Source organism: Nannospalax galili, unplaced genomic scaffold (assembly GCF_000622305.1).
Source record: "Nannospalax galili isolate Female #2095 unplaced genomic scaffold, S.galili_v1.0 scaffold514, whole genome shotgun sequence".
In the NCBI taxonomy this organism is placed as follows: Eukaryota; Metazoa; Chordata; class Mammalia; order Rodentia; family Spalacidae; genus Nannospalax; species Nannospalax galili.
The window spans coordinates 2,141,884-2,167,502 of record NW_008336076.1 but is presented as its reverse complement, the minus strand read 5'-3'; the positions used below and the strand labels follow the sequence as shown (position 1 = coordinate 2,167,502).

Here is a 25,619-nt window from a genome sequence, read left to right as displayed (position 1 = left end):
AATACAGGTCCACCAAGAGTTCCAACCCTGTTAGACACTGTCGCTCCCCCTCGTAGCAGCTATCAATTGCCAAAAGTTCCTCAAGTTAGATTGGTATTTCTTACCCACTTCCCCATGTCCATGCTGGGATATTGTCTGGTTTGAGCTTGCATAGGACTTGTGCATGCTGTCACCATTGCTGTGAGTTCATTTGAGCAATTAACCAGCTGTCTGGAAGACTCTTGTTTCCTTGTGATCATCAACCCTCTCTGGCTCTTATAATGTTTTCAATTTCTCATATGCAATAATCCCTGTGCCTTGACAGACATCTCATCTTTTTATCATGAGACTGTATTTTAAAAGATGCTTTTGGAGAAATCATAAATTTTAAAAATTTCTAAAACATAGAAAATCAATGGGATTAGAGTAATTTAAAAAAACACATGGTCTGGAGAGATGACTCATCAATTATGAATGTTTACTGTTCTTGCAGAGGAGCTGGGTTCAATTTCCAGTACCCATATCAGCTGGCTCACAACCTACACAAGATCTACACAGTTACTACATTCCAGGAGGTCTGGCGTTCATTGGCCTCCTCAGGTACCTAAAGGCACATGGTGCACATAAACATGTATACATACATGAAAAAATAGACGGTTTTTTTTAAGCCACAAAATTATATTCCTGTCAAATTGTCTTCTAAGTAACTGTTTATGCTCATATACATAAAACTGATGCTCTCAGTTTTAGGCAAAGAAGCTTCTTTTTGAAGTGGCTAGCATAACTGTAGAGACTCATAACTGGTCAAAATGCTGAGAATAAGTGATTGTTGAATGTACAGCTATAAATGGGACATCTATATCACCCCCTCCACTGCTCAAGGAACATCACAGAAGAATGGGCAAAAAATTATAAACACTGGAGAAGGTGGGACACTGACTGTGCATGACATAGATGTTGTATTCTTGAACTCAAAGTAGCTGTGATTACCTACACAAGATCTACACAAGACTGAACCATCAACATCCTGTCAAGCAGGGAAGGAGGTGAGGAACTCTGGGGCCACACTCATTCCTAAGGATTTATATGCAGTTAATGGTTGATGGTTTCAATGGTGCAGCCACTGGTAAAATGCCTATGTGCCTATAAATGAACCCTCACCCATGCTCCTAGCAATGATAATGAAACATTATTTAGTGACTGAAGAAAGAGAGAGAGAGAGAGAGAGAGAGAGAGAGAGAGAGAGAGAGGAGGGTTAGTAGGAAGAAGAAGGGAATCAGTAGGAGTGTAACAAGAGAGGGTAATGGGGTGAATATGATTGAAATACATTATGTACGTGCATGAAAATGTCATAATGAAACCCATTACTTTACATAATTAATATATGCTAATAAAAACATTAAGACTAAAAGGTCATACAGTCCCAGAGAAATTTAATGCCATAATGCTTTCTACCAAAGTTAAACTCTTTGGACAGCAAGTAGAAAAGTTCTAGAGTTCCTCAGGAGGGAGAGGAAATCCATCTGTTTTGTATTTGTCTCCAGCAACACTCAATACCCGTATTCAGTGGATTCCTTTTGGTAGCTAACCTGATAGAGTCATGCTGATGAAAATCTTTAAGAAAGAAAAGATAAATGATATTCATAAACAGATGAACTCACTAATGATAAATGTAACAACATTTAGAATTTTATAAAACATAAAGCCCTGTTCTTGTGGGATTTTCTTGAATTTGTTAATGATAAACTGTAGTCATCACGAGATGGAAGACACATGACAGAAGCAACAGGTCTGGAGTAAACAATGAGATTATTTCTAGATTAAGTCCAAACAAGTGTATGATTATGTTGTCACAATAAAATGCAAATACTATGAGGCACGACTGCATGCAAATGATAACACCTTCTAAAAGGTATTAAACTGAAGGAAGAACATAGCTTGTGGTGCACAGCACATGAGCGGGCTCCCTCCCTCCCTAAGATCAATGTGACTGAAATCCAGCACTCACAGGAGAACTTTAAGTAATTGATTTTATAATGCTAAAATCAGCTGGTAGAAAACAGCAGATGAAAACAAATATGAGCTTTATTACTGACCTTCGGAGAGGAGTGATAATTTTAAAGGACTTTTAAGGATTTCTCTATTATTATTCTACAGTTCACTATTATGCTTATAAGGAAAACATGAACTTTTCTCATTAAAAAATGAGCACAAATTAAGAAAGAAGAATGTTTTGGATTTGTTTCAAAATTCTATGAATTGTAAAACAGAATAGAAAATAATACTAATATCAGACTTCCACAATGTCTTAGAAATGTTACAGCTAAACTCAACTATTAAAAGGAAACAAAGTTTTAGTTTAATCATAAAGATCATCTGCTTGTTCTCAAACACATAGACAAAGCCTTGTGAGGTTAAGAGGAGAGGAAAGAAGGAAGGACGGGAAACAGATGCCGATATCAGGCAATAGGGAACTTGGGGTAAAAAGCATTAAACAAATAAGAGGAAAACATTGCAAAGCTGAATGGTGTAATCTACAATAAAGGAAAACGAGTGTGAATATCTAACACACATTTGTTAAGCAAATGTGCATATAAGGAGAACCAGATTGAAACACATTATTGATAGACTCTATTGATAGCCAACCCTCTCAAGTGTGAATCACAAGAAGATTAAAGACTAGATACAAATATAAAGAAACTTAAAAAGGCTAACATAACAAAACAGAGCTTATTGTTCTGTATTAAACCCTAAGGTGAAATCAAAGAATATATTTTCTTTTCAAGAAGTGAGTTTAAGGCGAAGGCTTAACTGATAAACCTACAAAACTAACAACCAAAACTACACTTAAAACAAAAACATTATTAGACATAATATCTACATAGCACTTAACTAAGACCAATGACATGAAAAATAATGGTTGTAATTCAACTATAGAAACCCTAATGACAAACATCTGCAAATCCCACCCCCTAATTAAAATTATTAATCACTCATTCATCAACCTACCAACACCTTCCAGCATCTCAGCATGATGAAATTTCGGCTCCCTATTAGGAATTTGCCTAGGACTACAAATTATCACTGGATTATTTCTAGCCATACATTACACGACTGACACCCTAACAGCCTTCTCATCAGTCATCCACATCTGTCGAGATGTAAACTATGGCTGAATTATCCACTACCTCCACACCAACGGTGCATCTATATTCTTCATTGGCTTATTCCTACATGTAGATCGAGGAATATACTACAGGTCATACAACTTCATAGAAATATGAAACACTGGTGTCATCTTATTATTTACCGTAATAGCAACCACATTTATAGGATATGTTCTCCCATGAGGACAAATATCATTTTGAGGAGCTACGGTTATTACAAATCTATTATCAGCAATTCCATACATAGGAACATCACTAGTAGAATGAATCTGAGGTGGGTTTTCAGTCGACAAAGCCACACTCACCCAATTCTTCGCGTTCTGCTTCATCTTTCCCTTCATTATTGCTGCCCTAGTCATCGTCCACTTACTATTCCTTCAAACAGGCTCAAACAACCTATCAGGACTAAACTCCAATGCAGACAAACCCCCTTTCACCCATACTTCACAATCAAAGACATCCTAGGGGCCCCAATCCTCATCTCGTCCTACTTTACCTTGTTCTATTCTACCTTGACCTCCTGGGAGACCCAGACAACTACACCCCTGCAAACCCTCTAAACACATGCCCACATATTAAACCAGAATGATACTTTCTATTTGCTTATGCCATCCTACACTCCATCCCCAGTAAACTAGGAGGAGTCCTAGCCCTAATCCTATCCATCCTAATCATAGCCATCCTCCCCCTACTACATACCTCAGCCCAATGAAGCAGGACCTTCTGACCCATTAGCCAATGCCTATTCTGAATCCTAGTAGCTGATCTATTCACCCTCACATGAATTGGTGGCCAACCCGTCAAACACCCATTCATCATTATCTTCCAAGTAGCCTCCATTCTATATTTTTCAATTATTTTAATTTTCATACCCCTAACAGGAACTATAGAACACAATCATAACTCCGTCCAGGTAGTATAAATAATTACTCTGGTCTTGTAAGCCAACAATGGAGCACTAACGCTCCAAAAAAACATGGGGCTGGAGAGATGGCTCAGTGGTTAAGGGTACTGACTGCCCTTGCCAAGGATCTGGGTTCAGTTCCCAGCACCCACATGGCAGATAACAACCATCCATATCTTCAGTTCTAGGGGATCTGACATTTTCTTCTGACTTCTTCAGGCATTGTACAACACGAGGTGCCCTTACACATATGCAGGCAATACACTCATACACATAAATATAAATAAATAAATAAATAAATAAATAAATAAATAAATAAATAAATGCATACATACATAAATAAATAAATAAATAAATAAATAAATAAAAATAAAATGTTTTTTAAAACATAATCTCATTTGTTGTCGAACATGAAATCCCAGCAATTCTAATAGTGGAAGGAGTCCAGCTATCTACCTCTAAACACACTATAATAAAAGGAAAACTCACTAACAAAATCATAGGGTAAGATTAGGTCCTAGCATCTGAAAAGTTTGACTCCTCAATGTTCTATCAAAGAATACAATGGAAAGTGAAATATTTTGAAATATAAACAAAATGAAAAGATATTATGTATTATGTATTGATAAAACTGTCCTAAGACTGCAAAATTCACAGTGTTAAACCATCTCTATTGAGTAAGAGTGAAAACAGACTTGAGCAGCAAGTTGAGCACTCACATCCTCAAGCAGGCACAGGAAGCAGAGAGAGGCAGACTGAAAGCAGGCATAGGGATCTCCCAAAGCCTGCCCTCAGGAACTGCTTCCTCCAGCATGATCATGTCCTCTACAGGTTCCATGATCCTCCCCAAACCACCACCATGAACTGGGGATCAAGTATCCAAATACTTGGACCCTAGTGGGAACATTCTCATTCAAACCACCACAACGTCATGTACTAATAAAACAGTGTGCTCAGACTATGGAATGTTAGACAGCAACAAAGAAAGGTAAGTGGCAGATTAGCAAAAGAGAGCCAAGGCATACTGCTAAAACAAAAAGAATTATCACGTAGTTGTTCAGCATGACCCCCACTTGTATAAAATAAAACAAACACCCATATGTATATATATAATATATATACATAAATGTAAATAAGCCAGTAGAAAAAGACTTAGAACAATCTATAAACAATTTTTTGTTTGGTTTTTAGCAATCTTAATCTCTAGGGAAGAAGACTGAAAGAGGTAAAATCATGACAAGGCTATTTTTTATTTATTGGTATACTTTAGCATATGTTGTCCAAAACAGTATGATTCATTGTATCATTTTCATATATGGCTCTTTTAATGTATCTGTATTGATGTATATCACTTTCTGTCATCTATAAGGGTACTGAAGCTAAAGGACAAGAATCCAATAAAAACAGAGAGCCAGTGAGCTCTTCTCAGAAACCTTCAATGGCTTCCTAAGAGCCGTACTGGGCATTGTTTTCTCCTGAACAGTTATTTAGTGTTTGCATGCTGTACACTCCATGACTTGGTAGCCATTTCTTCAGCATGTACTCTACATTGGAAGGTGGCACCACATACAATCAACACTTTTTAGAACTGTTTATGAGGTCATCTCATATAATTTTGAATCCAGGAATCCTTTCTAATCTTTTCTTGTCAACATATCAATCAGTGGCAGAAAGCCTAGCAGCACCCTGTGTTGGAAATTTTTATGTCCCTGTACTCATTGGGGTTGTGGCTCTCAGCAGGTCCCTGTGAGCTAGAGAAAGCATGTGTGCTTGTCAGGATGGCACTCCTCCCTGAGCCTCTTCCTTCAAGCAAGTGAAGCAAACACTACCTTAAAGAAGTAGAAGATGCCTTGTCTTTACTCCCAGACACACAAACCACCCTCATTTTCCACATGTTCTACCATCCTTCCTTCCAGTTAGGTCAGATTTTTTTCTCTCCTCCCCTCTAGTTTTTCTTCCAAGTGTACTTGGTCTCTGCAGCAGTCTGAACAACACTCCCACCCCGTGTCTGTGTCCTGATCCCTGCAAACTATGAATATGTCACCTTACATGGTCAAAGGGGCTTTGCAGGTGTGACCAAGTTATGGTCTTGATAAGGACAGATTATTCTGAATGACTCAAGCAGTTCCAAGGCTCTCACAGAAATCCTTTGAGAGAAAACTGGAGAGAGAGAGAGAGAGAGAGAGAGAGAGAGAGAATATGATATTAAATGGAAGCAGGGACCAAAGTGAGGACCAAGAATCCAAGGATGCTAGCAGTCCTCAGGCACTGGAAGAGGTAAAGGAAAGGAGTAAGGAGGTAGATTTCCCCCTGCCTCCTATTCAAAGTTGCCAGAGAGGATGAGGACGCCCTGCAGGGCCTGTGAACTAATTAACAGTTCTCACCTCCAAGACTGTATGATTAAAAGTGTGCTGTTTAAAGTCACTAAAGTTACCTTACTGTAATCTCTTAGAGCAGCACCAGGAAACATGAATCCTCTCTCCTTCCCAGGATCTTTGGAGCCTGAGCTAAGGATCTGTTCTCTTGTGGATAAGCAGCCTGCTTGCAAAATCCCTCTCACTACCATTAATCACATGGAAGCCCCCAATTTAAAAATTGAAGGCACTAAAATTCCCTCTGGTTAAATTATATTTCTTTTTTTAAATGCCAATTGCTATATCATTATTAATGTTAATACTGTTAGTGTTAAGCTGGATGACTTGGGTTGTGGTCCCAGGTCCTCTACCAACTCTTAGGATTTCCTTCCTTAGCTGTAAAATGAGGTTTTTAAATGAAATAGTCTGCAAACATTTTTCCATTTACAAAGAAAAACAATTTGTGTCAATTTGAAAAGACATTCATTTCCTTAAAGAAATGAAAACTTTTATACATTTACCAGAAGCATGATTGGAAATAAGTCCCTATGAAGTCATTTGTGGAGGAGGAGGGGGAGGGGGGGGGGGGAGGAGGAGGCTTTTCAGTATCATCACCAATGGACAAACACAAAGGAATCTGCTGATTTGCTAAAACCAATGTCATCTCACTGAATAAAAACAAGAGTGTGGAGGAGGAGGAGGAGGAGGAGGAGGAGGAGGGAGGCTAAGTAGTATTCTTTTCAGTATCATCACCAATGGGCAAACACAAAGGAATATGCTGATTTGCTAAAACCAATGTCATCTCACTGAATAAAAACAAGAGTATACGGCTAATCTTCTGAAAACTGTGACCCACATATAACTGACATCCACACCATATCTTACCCACTCATTCTCCTGTCTATCAAGAAACCATTAGCACCTTTATACAAGTTGTACAATTCCTTACAAGGAAGGCTGCCACTTAAAGACTGGATCGTTCCCAATCTTCAATTTCACCAGTGGAAAAGGAGTAGAAGAGACAACACATTTGAAGACAGATCTCACTTCTCAGATTTATTACCAGAAATCCCAAGGGATACCAGTTTATTTTCAAACTATTTCCAATAGTTTAAATTTCATTTAAAATACACAATATTTTTAGTTTCAAACCGTATTACATTTTATTTTCATTTTTCTTCACAAATTCTTATCAGAAAAGGCTGAAAGATGAGCAACTATTTTGAAAATATGAGAGAGTGGCCCTGCGTTATTAGCAAATTTTAGCCAGTCACAAAAACCAATAGTTAAAAATCTGGTAAAGGGCAGTTTAAAGGTTCTTACCACAGGTATTAGTTACTTTTCCTGTTGTTGCCATAAAATACTCTGACAAAAGTAAGAGGGGATAGGTATTTTGACACATTGTTGGAGGTGACACTCCATCATGGCAGGGCAATCACGGTAGGAGTTTCAGGAACGAGTCACATGGAATTCCCAGTCAGAAACAGGGAACGTGGAAAGCTTGGGCTCAGTTACTTCCCCTTTTTTATACAGTCTAGGATCTCATCCCAGAGAACGTTGCATCTACCCTCAATGGGCATTTCTTTCCACCTCAATTAACTTAATCAAGATCATCCCTCACAGTTAGCATGATGATTTCCTTCTGCAGAGGCCAGCTAATTCTACATGGGATCAAATACTTTGAAATAAAAACATGGTTGAGTTCGTCATTGAAGGAAGTTTTAAATAGAGATAAATATTAACAAAAAAAGACTGAGGAATGAGCCAACGTGGTTTGAAACAGTAGTGTAATGGATTGAGTCATATAGTGGGAGTAGGTTAAATAACTGAAAAGTGAATCAAGCAATTGTTTGAAAGCAAAAATGACAGCTAAACGTTCTGCCCACTGGGCAGTGTTTGCTCCAGGGGTTATAGAGAATGCCATATTCTAGCATTATGTAATGGCCCTTTTGCCTGGTTTATTGTCTCCATCTGAAAAAAAAGATCTTGTCAATTCAGAGTTTTTTAAAAAAAAAAAAAAAAAAAAAGAAAGATTGGGGCTGGACAGACGGCTCATTGATTAGGAGCACTGACTGCTCTTGCAGAAGACCTGGGTTTGATTCCCAACACCCACATGGTGGCTAAGAACTGTTGTTAACTCCAGTTCCAGGGGAATCTAACACCCTCTTCTGACCTCCTCAGCATTGCACCACACAGGTGCACTCACATACATGCAGCAGGTGATATACTTGTACACATAAAATAAAAATAATACTTAAAAAAAAAGATTATCCCTCACAGGCAAGGCCAGAGACACATCATCCAGGCAATTCTAGATCAGTCATACCAAGCTAACATTTCAGAAGAACCACTAGGCCACAAACAAAAGAACTATGAGGGGCAATGAGATTAGCTGGACCCTGACAACCACATTACAAGTACACATACCTAAAAGCATCGTGTTGAATCCTTTAATGTATACAGATGTTATTTACCAACTATATCCCAGTCACACTTGTGATAATCAATGCATATCAAGAAATGATCACAGGCAACAAGATGACACAGTGGATAAAAATGCTTGCTGCCAAGCCTGAAGACCTGAGTTCCATTCCTGAAATCTACATGGTGGAAGAAGGGAACTGACTCCTTCAAGTTGTCCTCTGATTTCCACATGTGTGCCATGGTCAAAGCATGCCAGCACATGCAAACGCACACACCCACATGCCCATGTACACACAAAAAAATTAATTATAAAAATGTTTTTAAAAGTAGTCATATAGATAATATAAAAACTTTTAAAGTCACCAGGTATGGTGACACACACCTTTAATCTCAGCACTCAGGTGACAGAGGCAGTCAGAGATATGTGAGTTTGAGGCCAGCTTGGTCTACAAAGTGATTTCCAGATCAGCAGGGCTACATAGAGTGATCCTATCTCAAAACAAACAAGCAAACAAACACCAAAATATTTTTAAAGTCAAAAGAGTTACCAAAAAATAAATATGAGACACAATTCAGCTCTACTAAAACACAAAACAATATTAATCCAAAATTCATTTGCTCTTTTCAAAACCATGCACCTCTCCTTGCTCAGCCCCCATATTCACTGAGCAGATTCGATATCAGTTGATCACAAATAAGTGTAACAGTTTCTGTCTCAAGTCACCTCAAAGGAGCCAGCCATGAGGCATAGGAGATGCACAAGTAATTCATGTGCTTTGGGGCATCAAGAGAAGTAGAACGTGGAGGTTCAGAAACTGGGAAAGCTTAATGAAGGAAGAAGCCATGTGCCAGATCTTAAAGGGAAACAAGATACAAGATCTCCTTGATGCAAAAAGAAAGCACAGAAAATTCCAGCGGACAGCAACAGTGTGGGCTACATCTAGGAAACACAAAGTAATACGGTGGATTCAGCTGAAAGACTGTATGGAGTTACGGAACACCAAAGGGAATGCTTTGAGAGCCAATCTTTTGTACAACTTGAAGATTAAGCTAAGTAACCATGTTATCACAGTCAGCGATCGGGATCTGATGAAAACTTAAGAAATGGGTGGTAGGATATGAACAGAACTGTTCTTCCAGGAAAATGAACCTGGCAGCCTTTCATAGATGAATCAACATAGGAACATTATAGACACAAAAATATTGATTTTATTCATGTCTACTTTACAACAAAGTCTGAGACACCCCGTCATTTAATACTCCAGCTCCCATTGGTACATATGCTTAAATCTTTTCCTTGGTATTGACCTCTCACCATATAACCCATAGCACTAAATGAGTCAATACTATTTTGAGGAAAACCAGAATTGGGTCCAATAACTTCCCTCTAAAAACAGCCTAGACATCACTCTAAGAAGCAAAGTCTATATTTAGATTTGCATGCCTTGATCAAAATGATGAGCTTAGAGGGGCAAGAAATCTGAAGGAGAAAGAATAATTGCCATATTGAGTCCTGACCCCTTGGGATTCTAATTTCCACTTTAAAGTAATGCAGGTGATGATCAAAGATGGTAGAGGTTAATGTGCTCAAAACCGCAAGGCTGGCATAGTATTTGGCAAAATTTGGATCCAGGAGGTAAAACAGAAACAAACAAACAAACAAACAAACCAAAAACAATGAAATACATGATGTTCTGTAAACTGAATAATAGACTGTAAGCTTGAGATTAAAAGAGTTTACCAAAAACAAAACAGGAATCTGTTTGGGTTCTTTTAGAATACAATTTTTAGCATACTGAACTGAAGTATCATAATCCCAAAAACAAGTAAAAAATTATAAGATGCCAGACATGGTGGTGTACACCTTTAATCCCAGCAGTTGGGAGGCAATGGCAGGTGGATCTCTGTGAGCCTAAGGCCAGCTTGGTCTATGTAGTGAGTTCCAGACCAGTTGGGGCTACAAGGAGATCCTGTCTAAAAAGAAAAACTACAAGACTTCCAGGGAAAGGATTAACAACCAGTAAATAAATCAAAACAAAAAGTATTTCAAATAAATAGGAATCACATTTCAGGGGTTGGATGTTTTGTTTTGTTTTGTTTTGTTTTTAATTTACAAAACTGAATATCATCTGACAAGAGTTTTATAACTTCAAAGCTCTGGTAGCAAAATTACTTTGAACTTGGAATTCTATACCTAGCCAAATTATCAACAGAAAGGAAAGGTCAAGAGAAGACCACCACCGCTCATTAGCAAACACCCTGTTCATTCCTGGCACTACTAGGCAGCCATTCTTTCAAGGAAACAACTGCTCAGGTTAGTTTCTGTGGAGAAGAGAAGTGTCTTTTAATTAATAACAGTAACAATAAATCACATTAGGATACTCTTTTCTGAAAATGTGTTTAGCTACATTGTCTCTACCATACTTGTCTTTAATATAGAAACTGACATAATGTTACATTGCTTACATATGCCAACTCTCTTACAGTAGACTAACAAATAACAGTATTATTGATAAAGTTTAAAAAAAAAAGGGAAGGAGGGGTCAATTAGGCAGCTAATTAGTTTAAATTCCAATAGAAATTCAAGGCAATAAAAAAAAATTCACTAATTTTTATTTCCCCATGTCTCCAGCTAGGGACCAAGATTTCAAACACATGAGACTATGAGGGACATTTTGGATTCAAACCATAACCAGATACAAACCATAACAGCTGACCTGAAAATATTGAAGCCAAATGAGATTATGGATTCACTTACATCACCGTTTGTTAACAGGAATCTGCTTTTGATCTAGAACTCTTTAGAGGTGACAGGCTTTAAGCCTACAACCACCTCTCTGAAGTATTACACCAGGAGGAAAAACACTTTATTATTTAAATGATTCATTTAATGGTTTAACTAAGATAAGAAAATTAACATCAATGCCCAACCAGGAGTGGGCAGGAAATGCAGAAATGTTGCCAAAGTACCTTGCCTTCACAGCGGTTTCCTTATGTTCCTGCATTGCACTTTCCTGAGCAGACTAAGGAGAACTACCAAGTTAAAACAAGGGCCAAGGAATTGCTCTACTCAAATCAGCACACCATCTGGCCTGCTAGGCTGTTTCTGCCTGTGGTCACAGCAGAAGCTTTGCAAAAGCAAATGTGGGTATCATTATAGAGCTGTATGGGGGTGGAGAGAGGAAAGTGTTCTTAACGGTCATTGTGGGAGATTATGCAGTTCTTTGACCTCAAGTTCAAATATTGATGAGGTGTGACTATGTGATAATGATACTGATTTAACAAATATAACAGTATATAGATGCAGCAGATGAGTGAAATTCTTCAAAAATGATCATCTCGGGCATCGTTCAGGTAGATTTCATTATGTGGAACATTACTCCAAATTGTTAAAGTACACCTATATTTTTAATTTCAGACATCATTTTCCATTTGACAGATCACTGACAAAGTAAAGACCATTATTTTTTGGCATAAACGAGGAGGCGTTGCAAAGTATTTTTAGTAAAATGGTTCTAAAATCAATGCAATAATTCTGAATGCTCAGCTTGCTGCAGGGAAGGCTATTTTAAGAAAACGATGGCTTCTGTTTAAACCTCCAAGGCACTTTTGTTAGAATTCTTTAGTCAGAAAAAGCATTCCAGAAATTTCTTTTGGATTACAGTCAGTTGATGGCAGTCATGACTCTTGATGCAGCCGAATTACACTTCCTGTAAATTCAGTGTACTAATCACAGTACACTGAGGTCTCCTGTGGTCAATGCATGCAATTACAGAGATTTTACAGGAGTTAAAATATAAGATTAGTATTCAACTGTTATTTATACAGGGGTATGGTTATTATATTTTACTTACAGGAAACCATCCTACTAGGATGTACTGAGTTCAAATTATAACTGCACTCATCTTTATACTTTGAAGAAATACTATTCTAGACAAAGTGCTATACATGAAGTTCCACAAGAAGAGTTTTACAGATTCTATGTTCTTATTCGAACAAAGCTCCTGTTTTTATCAGTTTTTGTAGTTTTTATAGACTGGGTGGTTGGAGAACAACAAACTTTGATTTCTCACAGTTCTGGAGGCTGACCATCCAAATTCAAGGTGCTGCTGTGGTCAGGTTCAGAAGCCCTAATCTGGTTGCAGATAGTTAACTTCTTACCAAGACTTCACTAAGCTAGCTTTCTAAAGTCACTTTGATAAGGACACTAATCCCATTCATGAGGATTTCCCCTTTCCATCTTAAAACCTAATGACCTCGCAGACATCTTACCTCCTAACTTCATCACATTGGAAGTAAGAATATAAACACATGAACTTGGGTGATATCAACCATTCATCCCAGGTCTTTCCTCTAAAGAGGCATATTGGTATTCTTCCTTGGGAATACTAAGCCACACAAGTTCTACACAAACCTCAGAACCTTATTACCTTCTTCTCCTTCCCCAGCTGAGTGCTCATTCTATTCCCCAGGACGGGCTTTAAACTATTTTACATTCTTTCTCATAAGCAAATAATCTCGAGGCATTGAGATCAATCAATGATTGCTCAATCTCTAAAAGGTTGTTCAATCTCTAAAATTCAATTAGCTGTTCCAGTATGACAAAGCAATAATACCATCATGAGAACGAAAGCCGGTTCTCAGACTAACTTGAATGAGGCTGTGTTTATCTGTATGTGTCAATTCTGATATAAAAAAAAAAAAAACAAATAAGTCACATGACCTTAAGTCCCTCTAGAATAAACAAGTCCAACAGTTTGGAGAAGAAAAAGGCAACAAGGCTATTGTTCATTACATCATAAAAAGTACAAATTGACATTGAGTTACCTCTGCAGACAACAGAGAGCAAGCTCCCCATCACTGGATGAATCCTACAGGACCAAAGGAATCTCATCTACATATGATTCCATCTATCAGCTTCGACAGCACTTGGTAGAAGTGATTGTACCTTTTGGAATGTTACAAACAAGACTCAATCATATTCTTCTTTTCATAAACAGAAAATATTAACTCTATTAAGTTCTCTAGGTATACAACTACACCAATTCCATTATTCTAATCCATATTTGCAAAGTTCCCCCTTGATTTATTTTGAAAATAACTATATCACATGTGAAGCAGCATGCCAATATTTGGCTGTGATCTTACATCAATTATGTAATTTGTTAACAACAAAATTACTTGGCCTAATGAATTTCTCTCAGCATTAAGAAATTGCTTTCAGTTCTAATATAAAGCTCATTAGAAATAATAATACATAGAAATTGCTTTCTGTGTATTTGAGAGTTCTTCCCAAACCCAGCAGTTAGATAAATTGGCAGTTAAAAATTTTCTTCCATGGCTGGAGAGATAGCTCACTGGTTAAGAGCACTGGCTGCTCTGACAGAGGACCCAGGTTCGGTTCCCAGCACTCACATGACAGCTAACCATCCATAACTTCAGTTGCAGGGGATCTGACACCTTCTTCTGGCCTTTGAGGGCATTGCACCACAAAAGTGCACTTACCTACAATACAAGCAAAATAAAAATACACATAAAATAAAAATAAATAAATAGTTTACTTAAAAAATTCTCTTCTACCACCAAACTTGTAAGAAGTAAAGACTGTCTTGAGGTCAGAAACGGGGGAAGAACACACAGGACAGTCACACCAGGATCTACTTCTGCCTTTATAAGATGGAGGTATTTCCATCTCATTCTACCAATATTAGACTGAAATTACCCATTAAGTGGCAAAAGTTCTCAAAAACTTCAAGGTCTAAAAGAAAAATATCTCTTCCCCATGCATCTTCCCAACCAAGAACACCTAATTCCAATTCAGAGTTACAGACCTATGTACGGTAATTGTCTTTATCTGCTCAAGCAGTGGTGCAGGCCTGTAGTCTCAGCTCCTGGGGAGGTTGAAGCACAAGACTGACAGAGGCTAGGGGATATAGCCGAACACTGTCTCACAAAACAAACAAATAAAAGAGGTCAAAGTCCAACAAGTTAAACAACGCCACCAATTACTTTGTAATTCTCAGAGAATAGACAAAAGAATAGAATAGAAAACAGATGTAGCCTCCTCCAGCCCACAGGTCTATTGATCTGTAAAGGCCTCTGGCAGTTAACTTCACAGTCAATCCTCAGGAATTCTCTGGACTGATTTCCTGAGTCGACTGCCTTCCTCAGCAGAGTCCATTTTTCTGGGAGTCTCAGAAGACAGGGTTCACACACATGTTCCAGAGACTAGCTTCATTGACACCTTTGAGGCCCTGCCTCTGACTTAGAGGCTTGGATGCCACAGGCTGAGATCTAGACCCATGGCTTTCATTGGCCACTCGGTGCACTGTGTTCAGTAGCCTTATGCTATATATCTACCATGTGTGTGCACAGCAAATAATGACAGTAAAGCAAAGCAAAACAAAACAAAAGAAGAGTTGACCCACTCTTTCTGAGAAAGACACACTCTTTTTCCACTTACTTTGCATATAGCAGAGCACTGAACTGTGTTCCTGACTTTCTAGGTGTGGAAATAGCCCTCGGTTGATGAGAGTTGGTCTAGATCCCTAGCTCTATGTTCTTCATTGTCTTTTGTCACTGTTCTGATTTCCTCACTGCATCTCAGCTCCATCTCCATGCCCTTGTCTCTTTATCTGTCATTTCCTGATCTACTCAAGTTCTCCAAATAAACCTTCTGCCTAATAAACATGATTCCAAACATTCAAGAGCTAAAATACACATTAATATAAATCACTTTAAGTTACACAGTAGCCCTCTCTTATCCAAGGGGCTATGTTTTGAGAACCCCAACAGATGTCTGCAACTGAGAGAGTACTGAACCACATATATACTGTTTTTTTCCTAAATATATATCTATAATAAATTTTAATTTATAAATTAGGTACAGTAAGAGATTTTCAAAAAATAAATAAATAGAACAATTATAGCAACAAATTATAATGAGTTATGTAAATGTGAAATCTCTCTCAAGATACCTTATTATTGTGTACTCTTTCTTGCGATGACATAACACAGACCTATGCGACAAGCTGAGGTGAATGGCATGGGCACAGTGATGCGGCCTTCTGCAGTCAATCTGATAAAGAAGATGGACGCTAAGTCACTAATGGTCCAGTTAGTATGCACAGCCTGGATTTCCTAGTTAGTTTCAGTTGTCATCTTGACACAGGCCAGAGTTGTCTGAGGGAATCTTAATTGGGGGTTTGCCTCAATCAGATTGGCCTGTGAGGCACTTTCTTAATTGCTAATTGTTGTAGGAAAGCCCAGCCCACTGTCGGTGGTGGTGCCATCCCTGGGCTGGTGGGCCTGGACTGTGTAAGAAAAGTAGCTGAACAGGCTGAGTGAGAGCAAGCCAGTATGTAGCACCCCCGCCATGGTTTCTGCTTCAGTTCCTGCTTAAGCTTCCTTCTTGAGTTCCCTCAGTGATGGACTGTGGCCTGGGAAGTATAAGCCATTAAACCTTTCCTCCTCTAAGTTGCTTTTGGTCATGGTGCATATCACAGTAACAGAAAGCAAACTAGAACAACAGACATACCAGGCAAAGAGATGATCACATCCCAGGGTTGGGGCAATGTGATGCTTCACCATGCTTCTTAGACCACCATGCAGTTTAAAATAATAAGCTATTTCTGGAATTTTCAATTTAATATTTCCAGACCCAAACTGACTACAAGTAACTGAAACTATAGAAAGCAAAACTTTGGATAGGGAAGTATTACTGTATAATAATATATACATTTTAATGAGCATTAAGAAACTTCTAAGCCAAAAGATGAGAGTCTATCTATAACACGTATCTATAGCTATTAACATTTATATAACAAATACATGGAGATGTATAAAAGGCAATTAATAAAAGTGAATCACTATAAAGAGTGAGGAAAGTACCAGGGGAAATTGAAATCAAGAATGGGGGTGAGGGGCTGGAGAGATGGCTCAGTGGTGAAGAGCACTGGCTGCTCTTGCAGAGGACCCAGGTTCAATTCCCAGAAGCAATCTTCTGACTTCCAAGAGCACTGTATGACATGGGTGCACTTACATACATGCAGGCCATACATTCATACACATAAAATAAAAATAATAAAATATTTTTTAAAAAAGAATGGCAGTGCAACTTTTCAGTGAATAACTTTAATATAATTTCAATGCTATGAACTTTATGTTCTTCCTAAAATAATAAAATTTAAAGTTGAATGAATAAATAATAAATGTGCTTTCATCGATTTAAAGTTTCAAAATGGCAGAATAATGCAATTTCTATTCTTCCTTTACAAGTTCACCCAAAACAAGAACAATAAAGAAGACACCAACGCCACAGTAAAGAAGACACCAACTCCACAGTAAAGAAGACACCAACTCCACAGTAAAGAAGACACCAACTCCACAGTAAAGAAGACACCAACTCCACAGTAAAGAAGACACCAACTCCACAGTAAAGAAGACACCAACTCCACAGTAAAGAAGACACCAACTCCACAGTAAAGAAGACACCAACTCCACAGTAAAGAAGACACCAACTCCACAGTAAAGAAGACACCAACTCCACAGTAAAGAAGACACCAACTCCACAGTAAAGACACCAACTCCACAGTAAAGAGGACACCAACTCCACAGTAAAGAAGACACCAACTCCACAGTAAAGAAGACACCAACTCCACAGTAAAGAAGACACCAACTCCACAGTAAAGAAGACACCAACTCCACAGTAAAGAAGACACCAACTCCACAGTAAAGAAGACACCAACTCCACAGTAAAGAAGACACCAACTCCACAGTAAAGAAGACACCAACTCCACAGTAAAGAAGACACCAACTCCACAGTAAAGAAGACACCAACTCCACAGTAAAGAAGACACCAACTCCACAGTAAAGAAGACACCAACTCCACAGTAAAGAAGACACCAACTCCACAGTAAAGAAGACACCAACTCCACAGTAAAGAAGACACCAACTCCACAGTAAAGAAGACACCAACTCCACAGTAAAGAAGACACCAACTCCACAGTAAAGAAGACACCAACTCCACAGTAAAGACACCAACTCCACAGTAAAGAGGACACCAACTCCACAGTAAAGAAGACACCAACTCCACAGTAAAGAAGACACCAACTCCACAGTAAAGAAGACACCAACTCCACAGTAAAGAAGACACCAACTCCACAGTAAAGAAGACACCAACTCCACAGTAAAGAAGACACCAACTCCACAGTAAAGAAGACACCAACTCCACAGTAAAGAAGACACCAACTCCACAGTAAAGAAGACACCAACTCCACAGTAAAGAAGACACCAACTCCACAGTAAAGAAGACACCAACTCCACAGTAAAGAAGACACCAACTCCACAGTAAAGAAGACACCAACTCCACAGTAAAGAAGACACCAACTCCACAGTAAAGAAGACACCAACTCCACAGTAAAGAAGACACCAACTCCACAGTAAAGAAGACACCAACTCCACAGTAAAGAAGACACCAACTCCACAGTAAAGACACCAACTCCACAGTAAAGAGGACACCAACTCCACAGTAAAGAAGACACCAACTCCACAGTAAAGAAGACACCAACTCCACAGTAAAGAAGACACCAACTCCACAGTAAAGAAGACACCAACTCCACAGTAAAGAAGACACCAACTCCACAGTAAAGAAGACACCAACTCCACAGTAAAGAAGACACCAACTCCACAGTAAAGAAGACACCAACTCCACAGTAAAGAAGACACCAACTCCACAGTAAAGAAGACACCAACTCCACAGTAAAGAAGACACCAACTCCACAGTAAAGAAGACACCAACTCCACAGTAAAGAAGACACCAACTCCACAGTAAAGAAGACACCAACTCCACAGTAAAGAAGACACCAACTCCACAGTAAAGAAGACACCAACTCCACAGTAAAGAAGACACCAACTCCACAGTAAAGAAGACACCAACTCCACAGTAAAGACACCAACTCCACAGTAAAGAGGACACCAACTCCACAGTAAAGAGGACACCAACTCCACAGTAAAGAAGACACCAACTCCACAGTAAAGAAGACACCAACTCCACAGTAAAGAAGACACCAACTCCACAGTAAAGACACCAACTCCGCAGTAAAGAAGACACCAACTCCACCTGCAAGGAGATCAGGGAACAAACTTAGGAGAGGGGAGGGCAGAGGATCATGAACAAGAGAAGCAGTCGATACCCCCAATACTCAGAAGTTAGCAATACAAGGCACAGGCACATAAAGAAGTGGTGGCCTAATATTCTAAAGTGTTTTTACATGCCCATGTCTCTATCACAGCCTTCAGGGTTCATGTCCCTGCTGTGCCCGGACTACTTCTACCCCCACCCAAGGAAAATGGAGTCTTGAGAAAGGCATGATTGAAAAATCTCTACTGTCAGAGAAGGCTGGGGTCAAAATTTACATGGAAAATAATGAGATATTTGCCTTCCAGATAATGTGTCTCCATCTAGCGCCTACCCAGCAGTCCCCAGGGATGTAGATCCAAACAAAATACCAGGGGATTTATGTATGAATGACTGTGGCATCAGAAAAAAAAAAAACTATGGAAACACTCAAGTGGCCACCTTATAAGCTTGACTTTTTTTTTTCAATAGAGTCTCACTATGTAGTCCTGGCTGGCTGCTGCCAGAGTCCAGTCAAACCTCTTGCCACCTGAGAACTGCAACATAACTAGCATGCTCCTGGGTGGGCCTTGTTCTTTCCCGGTGCCTCTCTTTCTATTAACCACCGCACTGATGTTAAAAGCTCCTCTGGGGAAAAAAAAACTCTGCTTCTTACTATCCCATCCTGATTTTTTTTTTTTTTTTTTCCTACAGAGAAGTCAAGTGTCCAGCTTTACGTGAATGGAAATCTCAGAGGAGCTAAGGCTGCTCCAGTTGGCAGCATGGACTGTGTCCCTGGCCTGAGCACTATTGCCTCTGTAAAAGCCAAAAAAAAAATTTAATTTAATTTAATTTAATTAATTAATTAAACAAACAAATAAATAAATAATGTTTGGGTCATTATCTGTGACCTCATTTTAAAATAAAAATAGGTAACAAAAAAAAATCAGCATATCTGATATGTCCACCTGAGAAGCAGGGAACCATAGCAATCACCAGAAAAAATATCCACAACAATAAATGAGGCAGAAGTAACTTCAAAGAAAACATGAATAATGATGAGAGTTGGCAGAAATAATACAAGATATATAAAGATAAAAAAGAATACCTAGAAACAAGGAAAGCTTTTCTTAGATGTTAAAGACATAATTGCCAAATGCAAATACCTTATCTCAAAGTGAAAACATGAATTAATACTACAGCCAAGAAAAATAGAACAAAAAGACAGAAAAGATGTGTGCGAAGATTAACTCAAGAGCCTTAATATCTGATTCACACCATTTCGAAACCATAGGGAAGAGCCAGGTGTGGTGGTGCACACCTTTAATCCCAGCACTTCAGAGGCAGAGGTAGGCAAATCTCTGAGAAGGAAGCCATCCTGGGCTACATAGTGAGTTCCAGGCCAGCTGGGGCTACAGGGAGACCCTGTCTCAAAAAGACAAAAAAGAAAGAAAGAAAAAAGTGGGAGGCGGGAGGAAAACATACATGCTACAAAAATAACGCAAAAATACAGGAAAAAAAGGACAAATCTCTTCAGGTTGCAAAGGTTGTAATGTACCTTATATGGTGAATTCTACAGGTTACAAAGGGAGCTCTTAAGACAAACGTGTGAATAAAAAATTAAGAAAAAAAAAAAACCTCCTTCAAAGAGTAAAAATGACCACAATTCTATAGTGGGCAAAACTATTGCTGACTTCAAACTGGTAAACACAACATTACTTTTCAGTCTCTTCTCAGCAAGATGCTCCAACACAAAAAGAGAAAAAGGAAAAAAAAATAGGGACTCTAAGACAGAAAAGAGACAAAAGGAATTCCTAAAGAGAGGCAAAGCAAACTCCCCAAGGCTGAGCTCAGCGGTGTGGCTGTCCTGAAGAGCAACCACCCCAGACTGAGGCAGGGCAGCAGAGGAGTGGATTTTCCAAGAAGGATGCCTGGAGTGGAAAACTGGCAGATGGCCTGCACAGGCCATTTGCAAGACTGTATAGAGTTTAAGATTAAGTTTAAGGATTTGGTAATCAGCTCAAAGAAAAAGAGACCAATAAAACAACAGAGCAATTATTAATGTCAGGAGAAACAAAGTTTTCAGGGCAAAATATATACAATCATAATATACTATGTAATAGTAAATGATATGTGCACACTTATTTATAGTAATGGAATTACAAAAACAATGATGTGAACATAGCAGAAGAGAGAACGCCAAAGACTTAAAATTCCTCAGCTGCCGTAATAGATATCTCACATCAGGACATGTAGATGATCTTGGGTCAAAAGGGGGTGGGGCATGGATTTCTTTATTTGTTCCTCTTCCTTATGTAGTCATATTAAATAAATCTCCTTTCTCTTCTTCTTGTTATTTATCTCTTTCATTGGCCTGTTGAGGACAGATGGCCAGCAGAGCTTATTATGGCTACCAGAGCCCAGGTTCTGACCCTAACAATTCCAGTAACATTTTGACACACAACACAGTACTGGATATATATTGATTAAAACACTCCTAGTCAGGTGTGTTCTAACACTCGGCCAGGCTAAGACTGGCAGATTAAGAGTTCAAAGCCAGGGCTAGAGACATGGCTCAGTGGTTAAAGGGCACTGGCTGCTCCTGCTGAGGACCCGGGTTCGATTACCAGCACCTACATGGTGGCTAACAACCATCTGTAACTCCACTTCCAGGGGATTTGATGCCCTCTTCTGACTTCCATGTGCACTGCATGACACAGGTACACTTATACACATGAAGGCATGACACAGGTGCACTTATACACATGAAGGCATGACACAGGTGCACTTATACACATGAAGGCAATGAACTCATATACATAAAATAAAAATAATAAAATATTTAAAAACGAGAAAAAGAGTTCAGAGCTACACTAGTCTACACAGCAAAACCTTATCTCAAAATATAATAAATAAAATGAAACTCTTAAACGGTAGAGAAAAGGGGCTAAGTTATTTGACAGCATTTTTCCTGGGAGTGGGAAGACAAAAGGGGCTTTCTTTAATTTTTACAAGATTTTACTTCTGGACTTTTACTTCTGGACTGTGGATTACTTTGATACAAAATGATTTCATGTGTATATATCAGTACATTTATATTTAATCTTCCTGGTACCATATAAGATAAGTGGACTCTACTATGTGCATACTGTTGTCACAGAAACACCAAGAGTGTCTGTCGACTTTCTCAAAACGATGTCTAGCTCATAGCTAGCAGAGCCACATGGAAAGCAAACTTTCTTGCCTCTCATGCCTCAGATGCATCTTTCCACTGTATTCTTTCCTGTAAACCACAGGGGTTGTGTACAATTATTTGCTCAAGGACTTTTAAATAATGCTTATTATCTACAACGGAAGGCCAGATAACTCTGGGTTCATTTACAATTAGACAATCTCCAGATGCTAATTGAGGCAGCCACGATTAAGGACAAGAAGTCATTGATGTCTCTTTTTTTGTTGTTTTGTTGTTTGTTTTTGAGGAAGAGTCCCCTTGCAGTTTCAGCTGTCCTTGAACTTGGTATGTAGAGTAGGATGTTCTAGATCTCACAGAGATCCTCCTGCCTTTGCCTTGCAAGTGCTGGGATTAAAGATTTGCACCACCTAGCCCAGCTACAATTGATTTCTTCATAAGTGATTATATAGCTGTATTTTATGGGGGAGGAGGGGTTCTTTTTGAGACAGGATCTCCCTGTAGCCCCAGCTTGCCTGGAACTTGCTATGTACCAGGTGAGACTATTAAGCAGAAGGAAATTTATAAAAAAAAAAAAAAAAAAAAAAAAAAAAGGATAGGGCTTAAAGAAGGAAGAAAAGGCTACCCCTACTATCCTTCAAGGGCAGGCTTCATACTGACCACCAAAATTAGTTTCTGCAGGCCACAGGTTAAGGTTCTTTATGAAAATAATTTTATTCCTTAGATGCTACATTGTAATATCAAACACATTAATGTGTCTGTACCTGTTTCATTCACCATAGCTCAGCTTGGTATCTGCATATAGAAGAAACAAAGTATTACTAAACAGGTCAATGAAAGAAAAGACCCAGATGACTGAAGACCTTGAAAGCTTGGGAGAATTTGGTAATAAATCAGTGTTTATGTAGTCAAATAAACATCGAGAATTTTCAGTTTGGACAGCCTACTAAGTGGACTTTTAAAGACCTTATTGTCTAATGTGCTATGGATGAATGAGAGATAATCCTATTCTTTTAAAGTCTGATGACCTGGTGATTCAAAGGAGCAGATAGAAAAACCTTAAGGGCACAGATTTTATAGTCACTGTGAAAACAAATTCAATGGATACCACAGAAAATGCGACCTGTTTTCCTTGAGGATAGCAGGACCCATTCTTTAGGACAGATGATAATTGGTTCTGGGATGGCAAACTATACTTGAAGGGGCAAATAAGATGTAAGTGAGGTGAGAAGGCAAGCAAGAGGAGGCTGTCCTAGCAGATCACAGAGGCCCTTATAGCTGTAAAAGCCTTACACTCTGCTGGAGAGGCAGTAAGAAGCTACTCAAGAATCACCACAAATAATGGAACACTAAGAATTAAAGTTTTAGAAAGCATGGCCTAGCAACATATTAGGAAAGAAGAGAAAGGCAAGATCAGGAAGAGCAGTTGATAGCTCTGAGAGACCACAATGGTCACAGTACAGAGGAGACCTTGAGTCTCACTGAAATGTGCCCAGGGGGAAATGTAAACCCAGCACTCTAAATATGAACTTGCAACTTAGAAGGTACTGTAGGTTTTGACTCTGTGTGAAATTGAAAATTAGTATTTCTCAAAGGCAAGAGATTAAATAAAAGACTTCAGTTTTTGTTTAAATGTGTAACAAACATACACCAGGTTTCAGTAGTGATTTCATCTTTTTTAATATTAAATTCCTAAGAAATTTGTACTGTAGTGAAAACTTGAACAATTCCAAACTCAAATAACATATAGAGTAATTAATACTCCTCAAATCATTAAAATGCAAGTCTTCTTAAAAATGGGAGACAAAATAAGCTTGTAGTTAACAAACTAAAATTCCTGACACAAGTTTTCCCATATGCTCCAAGTTTCTCTTTAAATTATCACTTAGAAATCCCTCATGCCTCCATTTGCCTTCTTGATGACTTGAGGAATTATTTGAAGTGTATTTAGTCTAAGAAGATAAAAATAACGAATAGCTTAGGATGACTAGAGCCAAAATCCCGATAAAATCAGAGGGGATAACATTTTGTAGAACAATTTGTTCTTTGAAATGGGACTTCTTGGCATCTTATTTTTACACTCCAAATCAGGCTCAAGGCAACATTAAACTCAAAATTTACCTTGAACTTTTCCAGCATAATTTTTGTCATATCCTTGGTCAAACGCGGAAATGCCACAGTGTATATTATTCTCCTTGAAGAAAGAACTGTGGTTTATTTGTTATTTAAGAGTAACTGAAAGAAAAAGAGTTCTACATGGAGCCTTCCCTGAAATCACATACAAAACCTTTATTTGCTTCATCTGACCCTTGAGGAATAGGAGTGGTCAGCGTCCGATTTTTCCCTTGTCGTTAATAACCTCACCACTGACCTATGGCAACGGTCAGCTCCACTGTCTGCTGAGGTCCTAACGAAAAAATCAAGCAGGATTTCCTGAACCCGAGCAAATGAAAAATTATAGGAAAAGAGAAAACCAAAGACAACATGTAACTTTAAAACCTCATGTATTCTTGTGTACAGCACACAGGCAGGAAAAATGGGCAATCCGCAAGCATTTACAAAATGTTACCACAGTGCCCAGCCCAGTGCCTCCACCCTCTCATATCAAACAGAGGAGTCAAAGCTCTGACCTTTATTCATTTACCTAGTAAGTATTGCTAAGTGTCAGTGATTCTAAGGACAAATGAATTATGCTCCCTCCTCTTACAGGGTTATAAGCTAGGAGAAATGCCTAGAATTGGTTTTAAGTATGGGCTAGAGGTATAGACCAATGGTAGAGTTTGGCATGAGGGAGAAGGTAGGTTCATCCCTAAACCCCCTCACACACACATAACAATTTTTATTTGCCTTAGTCCTTAACTGAATTTGTCTTGGTTGTTATAAACAGTAAAGCTATAGAACAATGCTTCTTACCATCCCTAAATCTGAAAATAATTTAAGGAATGTAATTAACTATATCAGTCAATGATTCCCAAGGCATGAAAGAAATTGGATTGTTTCTAAGAGAAATACAACAATGAGTGGGAAGACGGGACAGAGCTCTCTGTGAGTTCAGGGCTAGTCTGGTCTACATAAGGAGTTCTAACCAGCTAGGTCTATATAGTGAGATCCTGTTTCAAGAAAAAAATTTTTAAAGAAAAGAAAAAAAGAATGACAAAAAAAGCATCTCTTTTCCCTTTAACCTCATTCAAGTTTTTAATTCCATTATGATGAATAAAGAATTGATAAAAATAAAAGCATATAAGAAAAAAATGCATACAAAGTGACCACTCATAACAAATTTATAATTATAAAATTATAAACAGAATCTCTGCAATACCCAGTAAGTCTAGAAAAAAAAGAAGATGGCATGCTACAGTCTGAATGAAATATATCTTCAGTTCTCAGGAAAACCACTAAAAAAATGTTTTTTAAAAAATCAGAAAAAGACTATGCCGATTATAGTTTCATAGTCAAGTAGGCCTTTAGCGTGTCAAAAAATTAT

The 25,619-nt window shown here is 38.4% G+C and overlaps 1 protein-coding gene and 1 long non-coding RNA gene across 2 annotated transcripts in view; both read right to left on the bottom strand.

Moving 5' to 3' along the window:
• Window positions 1–25,619, bottom strand: part of Grb14 (growth factor receptor bound protein 14) — a 119,973-nt gene that overhangs the window by 68,304 nt on the left and 26,050 nt on the right. The window lies entirely within an intron of this gene.
• On the bottom strand, window positions 13,667–15,893 carry LOC115069992. The gene is made up of 3 exons (XR_003849209.1): window positions 15,806–15,893; window positions 14,660–14,771; window positions 13,667–13,776 (listed from the first exon to the last, which is right to left on the bottom strand). It is a non-coding gene; the product is annotated as an uncharacterized LOC115069992 (long non-coding RNA).